The sequence below is a fragment of the Sinocyclocheilus grahami genome, unplaced genomic scaffold (genome assembly GCF_001515645.1).
Source record: "Sinocyclocheilus grahami isolate Dianchi unplaced genomic scaffold, SAMN03320097.WGS_v1.1 scaffold14.1, whole genome shotgun sequence".
Classification (NCBI taxonomy): Eukaryota; Metazoa; Chordata; class Actinopteri; order Cypriniformes; family Cyprinidae; genus Sinocyclocheilus; species Sinocyclocheilus grahami.
This window is the reverse complement of record NW_015505193.1, coordinates 3,874,246-3,894,551: the sequence shown is the minus strand read 5'-3', so window position 1 is coordinate 3,894,551 and position 20,306 is coordinate 3,874,246.

The following is a 20,306-nucleotide window of genomic DNA, read 5'->3' as shown; positions in this document are numbered from 1 at the left end:
CACTATCTTTTGGACGTGCATCGTCCCGTGGGAATGGACATCCATTGGGAAGCGGCCAACCAGCTCTGCAGCCCCTGCCACCTTCACTACGACTTCATCGGGAAGGTCGAGACCTTGGAAGAAGACGCCAACTTCCTTTTACGAAAGATCGGTGCGCCGGAGAACCTGACGTACCCCTCGTTCAAGGACGGGAACCCCAAAGCGGCCAGAACTTCCACTCAGATCACGCAGCATTATTTTTCGTTGCTGAACGCTTCCGAGCGCCAGCGGGCGTATGACTTCTACTACATGGACTACTTGATGTTTAACTACTCCAAACCCTACAAAGACCTGTACTGAAGCTTGTGCTTTAACCGCTGGTTACCTGTGCGCGCTGTCCGTCGTCTGATCAATGCTTCAGAGACTAATTAGACTAATCCATAATTACACATTCTCATCCTCTTTGCAGATTCAGCCGTCAATAACCCAGAGCACATCACTCATTTACATAAATGGCTCTTAATTTATTAAAAAGTGTCCTAACCAGGCGTGACTCCACAAGTTACCAGTGACTAACTCATCTGTCTCACTGACAGCATAAATTGAGTGTGATGTTTAAAAACTCACAGCCAACTATCAAATGTTTAATATAGAGAGTCTGGGCTCAATAAGAGTTTTTTTAAAGAATCTTTTATTCATGAAACTGATTTTTAAAAAGGCATTTAAAAGATTTATTTTTTAAATAAATGCTGTTCTTTTGAGCTGTCTGTTCGTCAAAGAATCCTGAAAACAAAAGTGTATCACAAAAAAACTTCACAGATATTTCTTCTTCACATTAAAATAATGGGGGAAATTAAATTTTTTTTTTAATTCTTTTTTTGGATGTGAACTTTAACTCTCTCTGTAAATAGTTAATTTATTTTTAATTAATTTGAATTTTGGGAGATTTTTTTTCAACATTAGATAGATAATAGGATATATATATTTAAAATTGATAATAAGAAATACATATTTATAGTTAATTTTTAGTTAATTTTAAATTTGGGAGATTAATTAAATTTTACATTTTTCTTTTTTTCAACATTGATAATAATCAGAAATGTTTCTCGAGCAGCAGATCAGCATATTATACTGATTTCTGAAGATCATGTGACACTGAAGACTGGAGGAATGATGCTGAAAATTCAGCTTTGATCACAGAAATAAATTACAGTTTAACATATATTTACATAGAAAACATTTCTTTTAAATTACAATAATATTTCACAATTTCTACTGTATTTTTGATCAAATAAATGTAGCTTTGGTGAACGGTAGAGTCTTCTTTCAAAAACATTCAAAATTCTCACCAACCCCAAACTCTTGAATGGAAGTCTATGAGGTGAGATTTTGGACCAATGAGATGTCAGTGTGGGCGGGGCTATACAAGTAACCAGATGATTGACAAAATATCTCAGTTTAGGACAGAAACTCAGATTAAGAAACGTGTTTCTTTGTTGTGTCATGCCTGTTACGTTACACTGGTCGAAAAACTGTATTCACACCATAACTGTAGAAAAGGGCAACATTTGTGAGAGTAAAATGACCCTCTTATGTTATAGCTTTCATCTCTTACAAAAAATACCACGGTATTATTATGTTAGCAAGGTACTCTTTGCAAAAAGTTAGTACAACTGTGGAGCAGTGAATGGTAATGCTATGGTTTTTTGAAACATACCATGGTGTACTATGGTATTTCAGGGTACTTCCAAGCATGGTACTGCAATCAGTCAGCACATGTATACAAAACCATGGCAGTACCATGATACTTTTTTTGTAAATACTATAGTATGTGACTATGGTAAAACAGCACCACTATAAAGTATACAAATTAAGTACTGTAGTACATGAATATAGTAATCTTGATCATTAAATATGGTATTTTTGAAAGGGTTTTCTCCTATTATATATATATTAAGAAGATCACTCACTTCCCTTTAGCAAACACACTCGATCCTCCTCCACCACTAACTACACCGGTATTTTCAGATAAATCTATAATATATCTAAAATTGTAAAAAGGGCATTCAGAGGATTATATTTTTGTATGTATTTGTAAAACGGCTTTAGATGTGATCGATGCTTTTGTGCAAATTCATCTCTGAAGTCACCGACTGTCTGTTGGGTTTGTGAGTATGAAACAATCTGTGCATTAGATCATTAAACGATGTTTATTAGACTAGGATGCGTGTGTGTGTGTGTGTGTGTGTGTGTGTGTGTGAGTGTGTGTGTGAGTGTGTGTGTGTGTGTGAGAGTGTGAGTGTGAGTGTGAGTGTGTGTGTGAGAGTGTGAGTGTGAGTGTGAGTGTGTGTGTGAGAGTGTGAGTGTGAGTGTGAGTGTGTGTGTGAGAGTGTGAGTGTGAGTGTGAGTGTGTGTGTGAGAGTGTGAGTGTGAGTGTGAGTGTGTGTGTGAGAGTGTGAGTGTGAGTGTGAGTGTGTGTGTGAGAGTGTGAGTGTGAGTGTGAGTGTGTGTGTGAGAGTGTGAGTGTGAGTGTGAGTGTGTGTGTGAGAGTGTGAGTGTGAGTGTGAGTGTGTGTGTGAGAGTGTGAGTGTGAGTGTGAGTGTGTGTGTGAGAGTGTGAGTGTGAGTGTGAGTGTGTGTGTGAGAGTGTGAGTGTGAGTGTGAGTGTGTGTGTGAGAGTGTGAGTGTGAGTGTGAGTGTGTGTGTGAGAGTGTGAGTGTGAGTGTGAGTGTGTGTGTGAGAGTGTGAGTGTGAGTGTGAGTGTGTGTGTGAGAGTGTGAGTGTGAGTGTGAGTGTGTGTGTGAGAGTGTGAGTGTGAGTGTGAGTGTGTGTGTGAGAGTGTGAGTGTGAGTGTGAGTGTGTGTGTGAGAGTGTGAGTGTGAGTGTGAGTGTGTGTGTGAGAGTGTGAGTGTGAGTGTGAGTGTGTGTGTGAGAGTGTGAGTGTGAGTGTGAGTGTGTGTGTGAGAGTGTGAGTGTGAGTGTGAGTGTGTGTGTGAGAGTGTGAGTGTGAGTGTGAGTGTGTGTGTGAGAGTGTGAGTGTGAGTGTGAGTGTGTGTGTGAGAGTGTGAGTGTGAGTGTGAGTGTGTGTGTGAGAGTGTGAGTGTGAGTGTGAGTGTGTGTGTGAGAGTGTGAGTGTGAGTGTGAGTGTGTGTGTGAGAGTGTGAGTGTGAGTGTGAGTGTGTGTGTGAGAGTGTGAGTGTGAGTGTGAGTGTGTGTGTGAGAGTGTGAGTGTGAGTGTGAGTGTGTGTGTGAGAGTGTGAGTGTGAGTGTGAGTGTGTGTGTGAGAGTGTGAGTGTGAGTGTGAGTGTGTGTGTGAGAGTGTGAGTGTGAGTGTGAGTGTGTGTGTGAGAGTGTGAGTGTGAGTGTGAGTGTGTGTGTGAGAGTGTGAGTGTGAGTGTGAGTGTGTGTGTGAGAGTGTGAGTGTGAGTGTGAGTGTGTGTGTGAGAGTGTGAGTGTGAGTGTGAGTGTGTGTGTGAGAGTGTGAGTGTGAGTGTGAGTGTGTGTGTGAGAGTGTGAGTGTGAGTGTGAGTGTGTGTGTGAGAGTGTGAGTGTGAGTGTGAGTGTGTGTGTGAGAGTGTGAGTGTGAGTGTGAGTGTGTGTGTGAGAGTGTGAGTGTGAGTGTGAGTGTGTGTGTGAGAGTGTGAGTGTGAGTGTGAGTGTGTGTGTGAGAGTGTGAGTGTGAGTGTGAGTGTGTGTGTGTGTATGTGTGTGTGTGTGTGTGTGTGTGTTTCTAACACTACGCTGATGTCTTGTACATGAGTTTATTTCCAAACACAGCTCATTAAATGACTATAGAACTGAACAGATTTTATTTATCCAATGCAAAATACACAGTTTAAGAGCTATATATGATGAGCATAATATGTTTTTATTTTATTTTATTTTATTAGAGATCACAGAGAGTAGATTTATGTCACATGAAGGCGTAAGATGGTGTGTTTCACAGTAAAGACTTAATCAGCTTTATAACCGTGATTGTTTCTTCTGTTACCTGTGTCCCTCACACTTCTTTAAGAATATGTTTATAAATATATACAGTATATATAAATATATATATAGATCTATATGATATCACACATACAGTAACTGGTGAATGTATAACTGTTGTTGGTGCAAACCTGTACAAGTCCATATGATCTATACGCCCTTTGCCTTATTTGACACTGCCAGTGTTTCAGGAAGAGCTGCGGTCGCAGACTGACAGTGAATAAACATTTTGTCTTTGGCCTTTTTGTCTTTTTCATGTGTCTTGGCATAAATGTGTTTTTGTGAACAGTGAACATCAGGTGATGTTTGGATCGTCATATGAATCATTCTGCTCTACTGTAAGTGTTGCAAACCACGTCCAAACAAATCCACATCTTTTCATAAATAAATGCACAATAAATTGCATTTTTTTCAGTATCACATATCATATAATTGTATTATAAAAAATTATATATTTTGATATAAATAGGTACATTGATGTCTTCTAAATTAAGTACTAAAAATATTCGTTATAATTTTGTAATATCATATATATATAAACTAGTTTATATAATATAGGTCAGTTCTTTTAAAATTAACTTTTTTATTTTCATGTTTAATTTTAAGATTAAGCACTAGACAAAAATTGCTTAATAATTCTATAACAATTTATATATTTTAATATAAATAGGTAAATTCTCTTTGAAGTTGAAATTAGTTTTTTTAATTAAGTACTAGAAAAATTCATGTAAAATTTTTGATAATTTATATTTTATATATAAATAGGTACAATTTCAGTGTTTTGATGTCTTTAAGATTAAATTGTAGAAAAAACATACCGAATAATTTTGTATAATTTATATATAAATAGGTCAATACTTTTCAAATTAAATATTAGAGAAGAAATACTTAATTTTTTGTGTTGTTTGATGTTTAATTTTAGGATTAAGTACTAGACAAAGATAACTTCATAACTTACATATGTTAATATAAACGGGTGAATTACCTATTTTGATGTATTTTAAATTAAACATTTTTTTTATAATTTATATATTATAATATAAATGGGTAAAGTGTCTGTTTTTGTTGTCTCCTTTGAAGAATAGACAGAGAGGGAAAAAAAGTTATTTATATATTTTAATATAAATAAGAATGTTCGACCATCCATACTATTAATGGTCAAATATCACAAGTGATTTCAACAAACCCCAAACACTAAATATGAACTCATCCTATCACATCAACTTTATATGCTTTCATCCTGATGGATAAAATCAAGCCTCGTCACCCGGACGTGATGTCTTCTCATGTTGTTGAAGGGTCAGTCATGTGTGTGTGCATCCCTGCAGAGCCACTAAACCATGCTGGAGGAGATTTCACCCACGCGGCGAGAGGAAACAAACACTTGGACTGATTTGACAACAGCTAAATCTGTAAGTAAATCACATCAGATCCCGAGGACACCAACACACACACACAGGTTTGTTTTTGTGAAAAGTGGGGACTCTCCATAGGCGTAATGGTTTTTATACTGTACAGACCGTATATTCTATTGCCCTACACCAACCCTACCCCTAAACCTACCCCTCACTGCATTTTTAGATTTTCAAAAAAACGAATTCTGAATTATTTATAAGCCTTTTGAATTACGGGGACACTGAAAATGTCCTCATAAAGCACCTTCTCGTTGTAATACCCAGTGTTGGGGAAAGTTACTTTTAAAAGTAATGCATTACAATATTGCGTTACTCCATAAAAAAGTAACTAATTACGTTACTTAGTTACTTTTTATGGAAAGTAATGCGTTACGTTACTTTTGCGTTACTTTTTAAATCTGGACAGGGCTTGCTTGTTTGATTTTAAAATAAAAAAGTTATATTTTTGGCAAATATAAAAGCCTTTTCACACCAAAAGTGGCTCAGGCTGAAGGGAAAGTAAATTTACGTCCGTACAGTAGAATGCAGAAGAAGATATTTCAACACTTCAGCAATAAAAAAGACACAAATGTGTGTCTAGAGTAATTTTTGCTTCGTACGGTTGAACTGGATCATCGAAGGTCAGAAGCTAATAGAATGGGATTAAATACATAAAGGATATTTGTGTTGTTTAACATTTAATTATTGCAGGTTTGTGTCATATTCTGAGTTGCATTATTTTTATTCATTTTGAGGAATACTGAATCTGTTTTTTTGTGAGTGAGATAATGCATATTCATATTTATTTTAGAACTACAGTAACATCTCCTGATTTCTCTCAACATGAGGACAGGAGAGCTAGAGTCTTCACAGCAAACGAATAGTAACCCGATTATTTACTCTCCGTCTGTAAAGCGTTTAGGAGATATTTCTATGATGCCAGGGCGGCATTCACAACCGTCTGAGCTTTGATGAAGGACCTGCTGACTACTCTAGCTAAAATGAGCTTCATATATAAAAATAATAATAATTTGTACTATTTCTTTCAAATCTGAATAAATAGTTTGCGCTCATTTCAGCAGTCACAGATCAAATTCAGTCCACCTTTATTCAGGAAGCACACCACTCTTCGCTGGAAGACAGTCTGATACACCAGAGAGAGAGTTAAAGGAGTCGAGCTCTGTGTGCAGAATCGGACAGATTTGCAATCGTCTCCCAGTCTGTCAATTTTGTAATGCACTTAAATTGACACAGCAGCAGAAAAGAACAAATACAGTGGAGCCACAAGCATATATTCATACTTCAGTCTCTGTTATGATGATGTCAAGCCCCTAAACCCACTACATATCCCATCATTCATTGCACGATTTGCACACTGCACTGATTGCACTCATTGCACACAGCTGTTTCTTATCACCTCACTCACTATATAACACCCACTCAAACCACCATTCTCTGCTGAGTATTGTTTAGCCTGTACCCCTTTCCGAGTCTCCGTGTTTGCCTTGTTTTGCCTTGCCTGTTTTTGCGGTTTCTGATCTTTGCCTGTTTTCCTGGATTTTTCCCTCTCGTCTCGCCCCTGTGATTCTGTCTGCCGATCAGTGACCTACGCTAGCTCTATTTTTGCCCGCCATATACCTGTTTGCCATTGTTCGACCCTGCCTGTTTACCACATCTCTTTAAATAAAGCTTGCAGATGGATCCACACGTCTCACGTCTCGTCAGCCCCGTTACATTAATAGTGTTCTCAAAAAGTTAGCACAAAAACATTATTTATACGTTGTGCATGCAAAATGATCAAATGGAATGCTCCCTGAACATTTGTATAACCAAGAAAAAATTAACTTTTTAGAACATTTTCATTGTAAGACGTTTTCAACATTCTGAGGACATTCAGAAATAACGTTTTGGGAACAGATTTTTGTTGGCTGAGCTGTAAAGATACCAGAGACTCTTTACGTGGAGAAAAATACAGCAGTGGTGATCTTAGAACAGTAGCTGAACCACTAAAATTATGATTTAGACACTTTGGAGCTGAAATAACACACATTTGTAAAATTATTATAAATTCTTTGACAAAATTATGAGAGTCACATTTCTTCTTTAATCACTTCAGAATATCTTGCCCTGTAGACTTCCATTATAAGAGCACTACTGTCAACACCATTCGTGTTTATTTTGCAAACTAAGGGACGAGCTGAGATTATTTTCTGTGGTAATCAACAGTATAATCAGATAAACATCATATTACACATATGTACTACCATTGAAAAGGTTTTTTTTTAAGCAAGGACGCATTAAACTGATCAAAAGTGATAGTAAAGACATTTATAATGTTACAAAAGATTTCAGAGAAATGCTGTTCTTTTGAACTTTCTATTCGTCTGTGAATCCTGAAAAATAAAATGTATCACAGTTTACACAAAAATATTGTGCAGCACGACTGTTTTCAGCATTGATAATAATCAGAAATGTTTCTTGAGCAGCAGATCAGCATATTATACTGATTTCTGAAGATCATGTGACACTGAAGACTGGAGGAATGATGCTGAAAATACAGCTGCGCATCACAGAAATAAATAGCATTTTTATTTATATATATATAAAATAGGTATTTTGAATTGTAATAATAGTTTATAATGTTACTGTTTTTACTGTATTTTAAATCAAATAATGCAGCCTCGGTGAGTAGAAGAGAATTCTTTTTAAACTATAAAATGTATATGAATGTCGGTGCTTGAATTCCACATGCTCTTCATGTGGAAAAATAAAGCGTTTCTATTCTCATAGAGTGCACACGTGACTGAAGGGTGGCCGTGTAATGATGAACAGTGGCCACACGGTGGCAGCACTGCTGCGTGAATCTGAGCTATTGAGCTTCATTCATTACAGCTTTATAAGTCGACTTTTGACTCCTGAACACGAAAAAGAGCGTTTTTCACGGAGAAGAGGCACTTACCTATTAAATTAAGTTCAATATTAATCTGATAAACTCAAGATCTAAAGATCCATCATGAGAAATCACACAGGAAAACATTTGCACCTACATCAACTTAAAATAAATAAATAAATAACTGCTGCCTTAAATTATTAAATTTAATCAAATAAAAAATATTATTAAATATAATTAATATAATTTAAAAAAAGAATACAAATATAATTAAATTATAAAAAATGACTGTATAATGAAATATAGCAGGTGAAATCAAAATGATGACATATTAAGTCATATGTATGAGATTAAAAATTACAACAATTTTATGTCCTAATTATGACATAAACAGTCAAAATTGTCATGAAAAGTCAATTTATGTTGACATCTTCTCATAAATATGATAAATTTGACTCATCTCATAAATATTACTTTTGTATGCCATAATTTCAATTTTTAATCTAATAATATGACTTAGTATGTCATAATTTCGATTTTTCATCTCATAAGTAGGACTTTTATGTCATAATTTCGACTTTTAAGTTACATTTGTAGTGGCAGCATTGTAATTTGCGTACTTAAAAGAACCTAATTGTCATATGATGAGAAAAGAAGAGGTATTGGTGAGCGTCGGGGTCATATTGGGGCGTCTGTGGGAGGTTTGAGGTTTCCACGGCTCTCCATCAGTCACTCTGACAGGCTGCTGTGGGGGGCCGAACCTTCCCATCAGCCCGCTGGAGAGAGGCGCAGGCCAGGATGAATGGTCCTCCCTCACAGGACTGCATTAATACTGCATCATCCAGAGGAACAAGGAGCTCCTGAGGAGCCAGTAAGACAGCAGATATCACAGACAGACAGACACAGGCCGACCGACACAGACAGACAGACAGACAGACACAGACACAGACACAGACACAGACACAGACACAGACACAGACCGACCGACAGACAGACAGACAGACAGACTGACCGATACAGACAGACAGACAGACTGACCGATACAGACAGACAGACAGACACAGACCGACCGACCGACCAACAGACAGACAGACAGACAGACAGACATAGGCCGACCGACAGACAGACAGACAGACAGACAGACCGACCGATACAGACAGACAGACAGACAGACACAGACCGACCGACAGACTAGGTATTCAGCCAATCACAACGCACTGGACAGCTGGCCAATCACAGCACACCTCGCTTTTCAGACCGATGAGCTTTGTAAAAATCGACGTGTTTCAGAAAGGCGGGGCATAGAGGAGAAACAATAATGTACAGTATGTGGAAAATAATGTGTTTTTTTTTACTTTAAACCGCATAAACACATTTCATTACACCAAATACTCATATGACCTCTTTAAGCCACATAAGAAAAAAAAACATAATGCTTTGGTAAATCATAATTATGACAAGAAAATAATCTCAAAAATAGAACTTTTTATCATAATTTTGACTTTTCATCTCGCAAATAGGACTTTTTATGTTATAACACTGATTTATAATCTCATAATTGACTTTTTGTCATAATTGTGATTTTTTAATCTCAAATTTGACTCATAATTTTGTACTTTTTATGCCATAATTATGATATTAAAGGTGATAATTATTATACAAAAGTGATGAAAAATCAAAACTGACACAAATCCAAATGTCATATTCTAAATCGAAATTATGACATAAAAGGTGATACTTTTGACATACATTTATAATCATGTCAAAATTATTAGATAAAAATCCATAATTAAGACATAAAGACCTAACGTTGTAAAATTATGACATATAAGTCATTTTTTTTCCCAGATTTGACACATTTCTCTAATTCAATGTTTTCAGATACATTGAAAATGTATTTCAAAAATAAGTTGAATATACTGTAAGTCTGCCAAATGCATAAATGTAAAGCAAATGTACATATAAAAACCAATAATAATTCTGACCACGCCTACAATCAAGAAATTACTGGCAAATTTAACCTTTCGACATGTAAAACTTTAATATTCGGAACGTGTAAATAAAGAGACACGATAAAACGGTTGAAGCTTTTATAATGTTTCCTTTAAAAACTAATTTCTTCTAAAATAACAGAAGTTTTAAGGGACAAAAAAACTGAGGACTGATCGAGGACTTACAGTTAGATAAAAATCCATAATTAAGACATAAAGACCTAACGTTGTAAAGTTATGACATATAAGTCAATTTTTTTCCCCAGATTTGACACATTTCTCTAATTCAATGTTTTCAGATACATAGAAAATGTATTTCAAAAATAAGTTGAATATACTGTAAGTCTGCCAAATGCATAAATGTAAAGCAAATGTACATATAAAAACCAATAATAATTCTGACCACGCCTACAATCAAGAAATTACTGGCAAATTTAACCTTTCGACATGTTAAACTTCAATATTAGGAACGTGTAAATAAAGAGACACGATAAAACGGTTGAAGCTTTTATAATGTTTCCTTTAAAAACTAATTTCTTCTAAAATAACAGAAGTTTTAAGGGACAAAAAAACTGAGGACTGATCGAGGACTTATAAAACATGAAAGTGTGTCGCTGCTTGTGGAGACTGGCATCATTACTGCTGCCGCACTTTCTACAGGAGCATCATTTCTTCTCATCTTCATGAACTGAATTCTGGAAATCGTCTTCAGGTGGCTTCAAACATCTTCTGATCAGACCTCAGCCAGCCTGACTCTAACGTGACACGCTCTTAATGAGGTTCAGTGCTCTGCGGCACAGAGAGGGATGTCTAAAAGATCTTTATTTTTATTATTAACCAGAATCCAAACTCTGCTCTATTTAAAACATTAAAATGGTTCTTCATGTACTCTGCATTACACACAACTACATGGAAACTATACAGATTAGATTTCAAGTTATATGAAGGTCACATTATAATTTTCTTAGAACCTTTTCCACATGCCTTCATTATCTTTACTTTTTAAATACCTTGTGCATAATTTTTACTGTTTTATACTCTTGTAAATAAATCCATCATAAAATAAGATTATATTTTAAAAACTATGATGATTTAAACGGGGTTATTATATTTAACTAAAACCATAAAAAATCATTTCTTGAAATAAAATAAACATTAACTGAAATAAAAAATTATTATTTTTGTCTAGTTGCCAAGGCAACATTTTTCATTTTCATTTAGTTTAACGATGTACTAAAATAACTGAAACTAAAACAGAAAAAAATATTAATAAAAACTATAGACATATTAAAAAAAATAAATTACTCTTGTAAATAAATCCATCATAAAATAAGATTATATTTTAAAAACTATGATGATTTAAACGGGGTTATTATATTTAACTAAAACCATGAAAAATCATTTCTTGAAATAAAATAAACATTAACTGAAATAAAAAATTATTATTTTTGTCTAGTTGCCAAGGCAACATTTTTCATTTTCATTTAGTTTAACGATGTACTAAAATAACTGAAACTAAAACAGAAAAAAATATTAATAAAAACTATAGACATATTAAAAAAAATAAATAATTAAATGACAAAATGCACTAAAACAAAATGACTACAACTTAAAAATGAAATGAAAAATGACTAAAAATGAAGTGAAAAGAGAAAATAAAAACTAATTCAAAATCTCAATAAAATCTAATATTTTCTCAATGATACTAAAGTAACACTGAATGTAAACGTGATTTATTTCAATATTATTATTTATAATTTCCGTATTTATTAGGTGAAAATGACACTCATTTATTCACATTTGATTAGTGACTATTATACATTAACTTATTTCAAATTAATTTAGAAAAAAAATTTATTTATGTATTAATATTACTGATAATAGAATTTTGAAAATGTAAATATTCCAAAAATCTTCAAACATTCTTTGTATTGCCAGGTTTAAACAGAAACATCACATATTTTCAATGCACTTTCAGACCTCTGGACCCAACATTGTTTTATTTGCTTATTAAATCCTCTTCTTCTTCATCTTCATTATCATCAGTTTTCAGTGAACATCACTCTGAGCTGTCAAACGGACCAGCACAGTGAATCTCTCCGTCTCCTCTCACAGACAGCACGGCAAAACCCATAAATTACAGGAATTAACTGATGGCAACTAAAACACCCGGGGCAACTTTGTAAGCTGTTTAAATCTTTAAACTTACAGCATCTTCTGCACACGGCTGTAACTGAACACACTGCAGGGCTGTTGTATTAATGAAGGGGAAACTACAAACCGCATTCAATCCTGAGGAAAACACTCTCTGGCCTCAGGATGCTTTTCTTCTGTATGTGTCTGATACCTGCAGGATCGCTCAGCTTTCCTACTTCTGTAATCAATTAAGCAGTTGTTTTGAAAAATATTCTTGCTTTATGCATTTCATATGTTAACAGATGATTATCGGTTCAAATCAATTCAACTTTGTTGCCATTAGGGCTGCAGAACAGCTCATTTATACATTAGGAAACTAGTTGTTTGCTTTAATATTACTACTTTTTTACATTTGATATGTCATAAATCATAAATGTTGACTTTTATAATTGTTCTACTCATATGATAACAACAGGTTCCTTTGTGACAACTTACCCCGTATAGTGTAACAACATGTGTTGCTATTGGGGCATGTTGTCACAAAAGGTCAATGTGTTTTATGTTAAAGAAAACGAAAGTAGTAAAGAAATTGCCTCTGAAACTGTATTTTCCATGCATAACAATCATATTTTAATTTCCATTGTGACAACTTGCCCCATTTAGTGTGACAACATGTATTGCTATTGGGGCATGTTGTCACAAAAGGTCAACATGTGTTTAATGACCTCAATAGTATTTTGTAAATGTTCAGTCGTAAATAAATTGAGACTGAAGCTTCTTTGCCATGAGTACTGCAGAACAGCACTGCAAAATGATGTATTCTTATTAATGCATTAGGAAATCGGGGCTAGTTGCTTGCTTTAATATTATATTCAATTTGTCATATACATTGTTGTTTCATAATTGTTTTACTCTTTAAAATCTGCTGAAACTCCTGCAATAATGGAAGGTTCTATTGTGACAACTTACCCCATATAGTGTGAGAACTTATTGTTGTTGGGGCATGTTGTCACAAAAGGTCAATATGTGTTTAATGAACTCAAGTTTTTCTAAATGTTCTAAATTGACTGAAACTTTATTGCCATGATCACTGCAGAACAGCACTATATATATATTAGGAATTCTGCATTTTGTCATTGTTTTCACATATGACGTGTCACAACTCATACATTTTGGGGTTTCATAATTGCTTTACTCTTTAAAATGTGCTAAAACTCCTATGATAACAACAGGTTCCAATTGTGACAACTTACCCCATATAATGTAATAACATGTGTTACTATTGGGGCATGTTGTCACAAAAGGTTTCGTAAATGTAAAGTGCTGTAGTATTTTTGTACTTGAGAGATGTTAATGTTTGTGTCTATATAGAAACTGATACAGACATTATACAGAAATTGAATAAAGATGTGACTAGCATTCTAGATTACTGAATTTAATTCTATATATTTTCCTTATTTGGAAGTCAGGTAGATCTATCTTTCTGTTTATCATCCCTCCATTCTATTACTGTAATAAAATGAATCATTATGTTCTATTCTACCCTTTGAAATCTGTCATTCCTCCGAACGGACACCGGCGGGCGCCAAACATCACGGAACGCGTCGTTCAGCATCAGTCCTGTGTGTGCGAGATCCACAGTAATTACGGGTCTCAGCGCAACATCAATTATTCACACATATTTACACGCAAATAAACAAACATTCAGATAAATAAATAATCGAGTACCTGCGCGGGGAAAAGCGGCGGGGCGCGCTCCGGCACAGCTGATGCACAACACAACTGTCTTTATTTGTTTGCCTGCTGTTAAATAAATGAAAATCCGGCTCGAGAAGTGTACGATTGTGTTTGTGTGGGTTTAAACCGACGTTGTGCCCCGTTTGCACGAGAGATCCTGCAGCAGACGTCTCCATCTAGCCGTGCGCAATAATTGAAATGGCGCATTTGGCTGCGGGCGGACTGTGAGGGCGCACGGTGAATGATGTCCAGACGTCATTTGCTTTTAATGGCCTCCAGAAAATTTGCCATTACAGTTCTCACAGACATTAGAGCACAGAGAGGAGCGAGGGGGAAAGCGCCGCATGCATGAGCACCAGATCCAGATTTTCTCTTTGTAAAAAGAATACGCGTCTTTTATCGCCACTTTATCAACAAGTTCCAGTGCGCCTCCCGCTTTAGCGAGAGCGAAGAGAGACTTTTACTCGTTCAGGGAAGGAAAATGTGTTGCCTTTGTGAAAGAGCCTGGGGGAATATTACATCAGACGAAATGACAATGATTAAAATCAGCCTTTCTGCCTCTCCAAAGTCTCAGGAACGGCGTGGTGGCACTTGACTGATGCGTAAACCGTTATACGCTGAACTTTAAACCCTCGCCAGCTATTTTTACTTTGCGAAAGAGCTAAGCGAGGCTAAATAATCGAGGGGAATATCGGGTTTGCATCTGTTCCAATGAGTCTGCCCGGGTTTGAGTTAATTGTCCTCTAATCCCGTGGCCCCAGAGGCGTTTGCGCAGCCTGGAGCCAGAATTCTTCTTTCGGCTCTGCTCTGATTTAGAGACGGATTATTGGCTTCCTTCTGCCCATAAGCAAGGCAGCAGATTCACCGTGGCCAAAAAAGACAGTGGCGAGGCTGATATACGCGACCGAATCAGAGTATTAAGAAATAAGAAGATCAAGAGGGGGAAGGAGAGCTCTGGTGTCCTGGAGAAGGTAAGACGGTCCTGCGCGCTTTTGCGCTTTTGCGCTTGAGCTCTGAACGCGTCCAGACAGCAGCAGCGCAGCTCGCTATAGTCGCCCAGACCCTTCGCGATCCACCTCTGACATGTTTTAATGCAGCTTGACGCGCTTTTCACTCCGGACAGTACGAGAATAGCTAGGCTGGATCGTTTATCGGATAGAAACTTGACCAAGAGCGAGCGAACGAGCGACGCGATCCTTCATCTGGGAGCCGATTGATCGAACCGGACTCGGAGCGCGATTCGGACACCTACGATGTTTGAAACGGTACCATTTCCACTTAAATCTCACCTCAATGTAGAGTAGATGATTCATGTGATGGTGCTTTTGTGGTTTGCCGAGAATGAGTGCAGCGACGCGTTTCACGCTTCATGTCCTGTGACATTCTTTTCTGATTCCGTAACCTTATTAAACACCCTAGGCATCCAGAACCTGTGTTATTAGGAGGGTATATGCCTCATTCCTGAAGCTTTATCGCTGGGAGTGAGACGCCATGTTGTGAAACGATCTGAATTGAAGTTTTAACCCGTAGGGCACCGACCTGAAACTGAACTGAGAATGAAAGAAAGCAGGAAAAGTGTGTGTTGATTTCATTGTATGTGTTCCGAACGTTTCCACGAACGTCTTCCAAAAGGCATTTTACAGATTCCTCCATTAGCTGTTGAACACAAACGTGTTTGGTGACAGGGAAACCGAGGATTGGATGAAAACCGTCTCAAAGTTAAAGACAGTCCAAGCTAGTAACCAGCAGCTCAAGATGGTTTTGGAAGCAGCTTAGACTATCTACCGAAATGCAGCACCAAGTTTAAGATGTACTCAGGACGCAGGATGGTTTTTGTGTGGAAACCTAATCTGTAATGACTATTTATATGATGCATTCTTATAATCTGGAGTATTTTGAGTTTATAAACATCTAGAGTCATTTTCCTCATGTTTATATGAAGCTTGACCATCTTGACTTTTCTTTACTCTTCTACCTGGTCCCTCCTATTAACAAAAAGAGAGAGAGAGAAGGGGTAGATCCACTGTATTTCCTCAGCATTAATATCTGGGCTTTTGGTTACAATGCCCGTAGCTATATGGAGATGAGGGATAGCTTCATATGCCAAAACGTCTTAAGTCTTTTTTTTTCTTTCAATGGAATCTGAAATGTATCATCGTGTTGTGTATTAAATGAACATTAGTGCTGAGGGCTTGGTGGCAACACCCTGGAAAATTCTCCCGTCTGCCTCCAGTGCATGGCCTCCAGCGCTGGAGCTGAGCGGAGCCTGTAACAACCGCCTTCTGTTTACCATGTATGGTTAAAATAACAGGCGTGCAAATGAGCCAATGCATGGAAGAACTTGTCGTTGAAATCCCTTTGAACTCCAGTTTCACAATGAAGCAGTCTTTCTTATGACAACTGGAATAGGTTAAGTCATGTTTCAGTGTGGCCCTGCATGATCCGGGCATTGTGAGGTAAAGTTCTGACTTGTATAAACAAGCCTTTAGGTTTGGACAGAGTTAAAGTCTTTTAGTAGACAATCTTCCAGTGAAATTCAAGAGGAAAGTGGGTTCATGTGTGAATGCACTTTGATTCAAATCAAAGTCACTCTTGCCCATACAGTAGTACAGATTTATTCTGAGCACTAGAAAGTGTAAAATGCATATCAAAGCAAGCCTTTACATTGGCGTGCATTCATTGAGCAGATAACTGACAGAATGCCACAATCCAAAGTTTCAGAATTGCTCTGAAAAGAGCTAGAACAGAGATGAGACCGTAAAACAGTAATTTAAGGTTGTGCATTGACAAATGCAATTTGTGCATTACAGTTCAAGCTAGTAGACCAGCTGGTCAAGATGGTTTGAAAACCTAAAAGCAACTACAAGTGTAAGATTTAATTTATCAAAAAATTTGTACAGTAGGTGGTTCCCATTTAATGTGGTCCCTATATTAAAAAAAGTACATTAGAATTTGCCTCAATTTTGCAAGTCAACATTGCATTTTAAAAATTCAGCATTTGTGCACTGAGAAAGTGCACCTAGATTTTTCTTAAAGATTTGGAAGATGATTCCAGCATGGAGGTCCAGTGACGCTGGAAGTCGAGCGATTCTCAGTTCACTAACAGCGGATTCGTGGTTGGAAGTGATGCCTGGCGTTCCACGTGAACGCGCGCAATGCCCTCGTTTCCCAAATGTTCAGATTGGTTGCTGAAGTGTCGGAGGATATCACGTCTAACACATAACACGACCTTTAATTAGAAACTTGCCTTTTTTTTCTCTCTTTCCCATCCCTGGAGGCGAACACCTCGCATATCTCTCTCGCTCTCCCTCTCTCTGCAGCGTTAATAAACATCCTTGTATCCTGCCCTCGGGCTGCACCAGTGAAAAGATGCAAACATACTTCATTAGTGCTGTGGCAATAATTTGTAAGCTAAATATGCGATGGGGCAGATGAGAAAACGATCTGATAAGACTCGCACAGACGCTCAAGGTGGGAGAGACGCTAAGGCACCGTGAAGGCGCATCAGCAGCAGCATTTCTCCATGGCTTTCCCGTTTGTCTGCTTCCAGGAAGGGAGAAGCATGTCACGCCTGTCTCTGACCCGGTCTCCGGTCTCTCCTCTGGCCACGCAGGGGATTCCACTGCCGGCTCAGCTCACCAAAGCCAACGCGCCCGTTCACATCGACGTGGGTGGCCACATGTACACCAGCAGCCTGGCGACCCTCACCAAATACCCAGACTCACGGTAAGACCCCTGGCCTCTTGTCTCGTTACGTAAAAGCATGCATCCAGAAGTTTAACGGCGAAATGAATCAGCTTTTCGTTATTTATGTGCACTTTGTGTGCAAATGTTTGCTTTTAGCATTTTTACATTATCCAAACCATTTTGAAGTGTTAGAATCATTTTGCTTGACGTACAAGAGCACATTCATTTAAACCTTTTTTTGGTTCAATTAAATTATTTTGAAACTCTTTTTGGCATAAAATGAAGTTTAAGATGCTCTTTGGTCTTGTTCGTGTAGCTCAGTAAAGCAAAGCAAAGCAAAGTCACATCAAATACTGAGACATTCACAAATGCATCTGCATTTTGGTTCATTTTCTTAGTATTTGATTAGGAAAATGTGCTAAATAAAGTGCTCTCAGACTGTATATGTGGAGTGTTTGTCTGAGTGGTTTACTCAATTAGAGCTGATTAGAGGCTAATTATCTGTTCTGATGACATGTGAATGTGATCAGAATTCCCTGTGACTCGTTCTGTCTGATCCTCGATTGTGACTTTATTAGGAGAGAGACAGAAACGTAAGCGGTGCACTCGTTGCTTTCATCATAGAGTGAGATTAAGTCTGATTTCTGAACAGAGAGAGAGAGAGAAAGAGACTTGTTTGAACATTTAGAATATTGAATTTCATTGGACTTGATCAGATGATAAAAACATTTTTATGTATTATGATTGAAACACAATGCAGAAGTTTGTTTTGAGTCTGTACAGTTTGCACCAACAATTTGTATTGTTACTATTCTGTGAGTGCTATCATTTTTTGCATCTGTTTGTATTTTAATGGGTAAAGCAGTGGTTATAAAGTAAATAGCATTGTTCTATTCTATTCATTTGTTCACTTCAGTCATGCATAAAGATGTCTAAATGTCATTGCATTGAAAACAGTATCAAACTGAGTTTCTATATCTGCTCAAATCCTGCATTTTTTTCTCTTCACTAACTTTTCTTTTCTTCATAATTTTGAAGTCTCAGTGTCTTTAAATAAGCTGGTGATTTTTAGTGAATGAAGCTTACGCAGGTATCAGAGTGTAAATAGTTTTTGTCTTCATTTTCAACACTAGATTTGTTATTTTATTATTTCAAACTTGTGAAAAGTTTAGCATGAAGACAACAGATCAAAAATGTGATGTCAGTAAGACTTTTTAAAATAAATTATTACATTTGTTTAGAAATTATGCATTAAATTCCTTAAAAATGACAGTGACAAAGACTTTTATAATGTTAGAAAGATCTCGAGCAGCAAATCAGCATATTAGAATGATTTCTGAAGATCATGTGACACTGAAGACTGGAGGAATGATGCTGAAAATTCACTGGAATAAATTACATTTGAACAGATATTCACACAGAAAACAGCTATTTAAATTGTAATAATATTTCACTGTTTTTACTGTATTTTTGACCAAATAAATGCAGCCTTCATGAGCAGAAAAGACTCTTTCAAAAACTTTTGTGCACCTAGTGCAATGACATTCATGCATTAAGTGTATCTTAAGTGTCCAAATACTTTTTGCAGTAAGTGCCAGCATTTAACGCGTGCTTTCATTTGAGTCCACAAAAGACTGACCATCCGCACACATTAGCACCTGCTTTCACTAATCACACTGACAAGTGGGAAACCCACTCATGGATGCAAACACACACCGGCGCAGCGACAGTTAAACAAACACTCTCCCAGCGTTGAGCCTCAGAGGCCGAGCTGACAGCTGAGAGAGTCCAGTTAAAGAACCTCAAGTTGATGGTGTCTTTTAATAGATTGATTCCTTAATAATGCAGAGCGGGAAAAGAAACTCGCTCTATAACTAATGTGTGAACATTCATCTCCCTCCAGCTCAGTCTGCTGAAGTGACAGGACATATGAAAGTTTCATGCTCGTTCTGTGGGGTCTTTCTGACAGAGATCGGTAGGATGAGGGCGGTTGTGAACAGCAGCTAATGATCGTGAGCTCATGTCAAGTGTGTCGTGAATGTTCATGCTGGAGTTATTGGTCATTTATGCAGGAAGATAGCCAGATCTTTTGACCAACAAAAGATTTGTTTTTTATTGCTCTTTTTAAAAAATAAAAAAAATTCAGTGCATGTGTTTGAATGTTTTTATTTGGAATTTCAGCAGCAGATCATTTGTAAACACTTTTTTTTAATGCAAACACATCAAATTTGCATTATAACAAAAATGCATGAAACAAAAGAAAAAAAGCACAAAAATGCATTAAACAGATTCACACAAAATAATAAGAATTCAACTGTAATATTAAAATAAAAAAAGTAAAAATTATTTTAAATAAGTTCAAAATGTTTCAATGCATGCAACAAAAAAGAAATACTTGTTTCACTTTCATGAAAGTGAAAGGAAACACAAGGTTTTGACTCTTTGAAGCTGAACTTGTTTACATCTGGAATTAATATCTCTTTCATGCATTCCAATCACAAGTGTT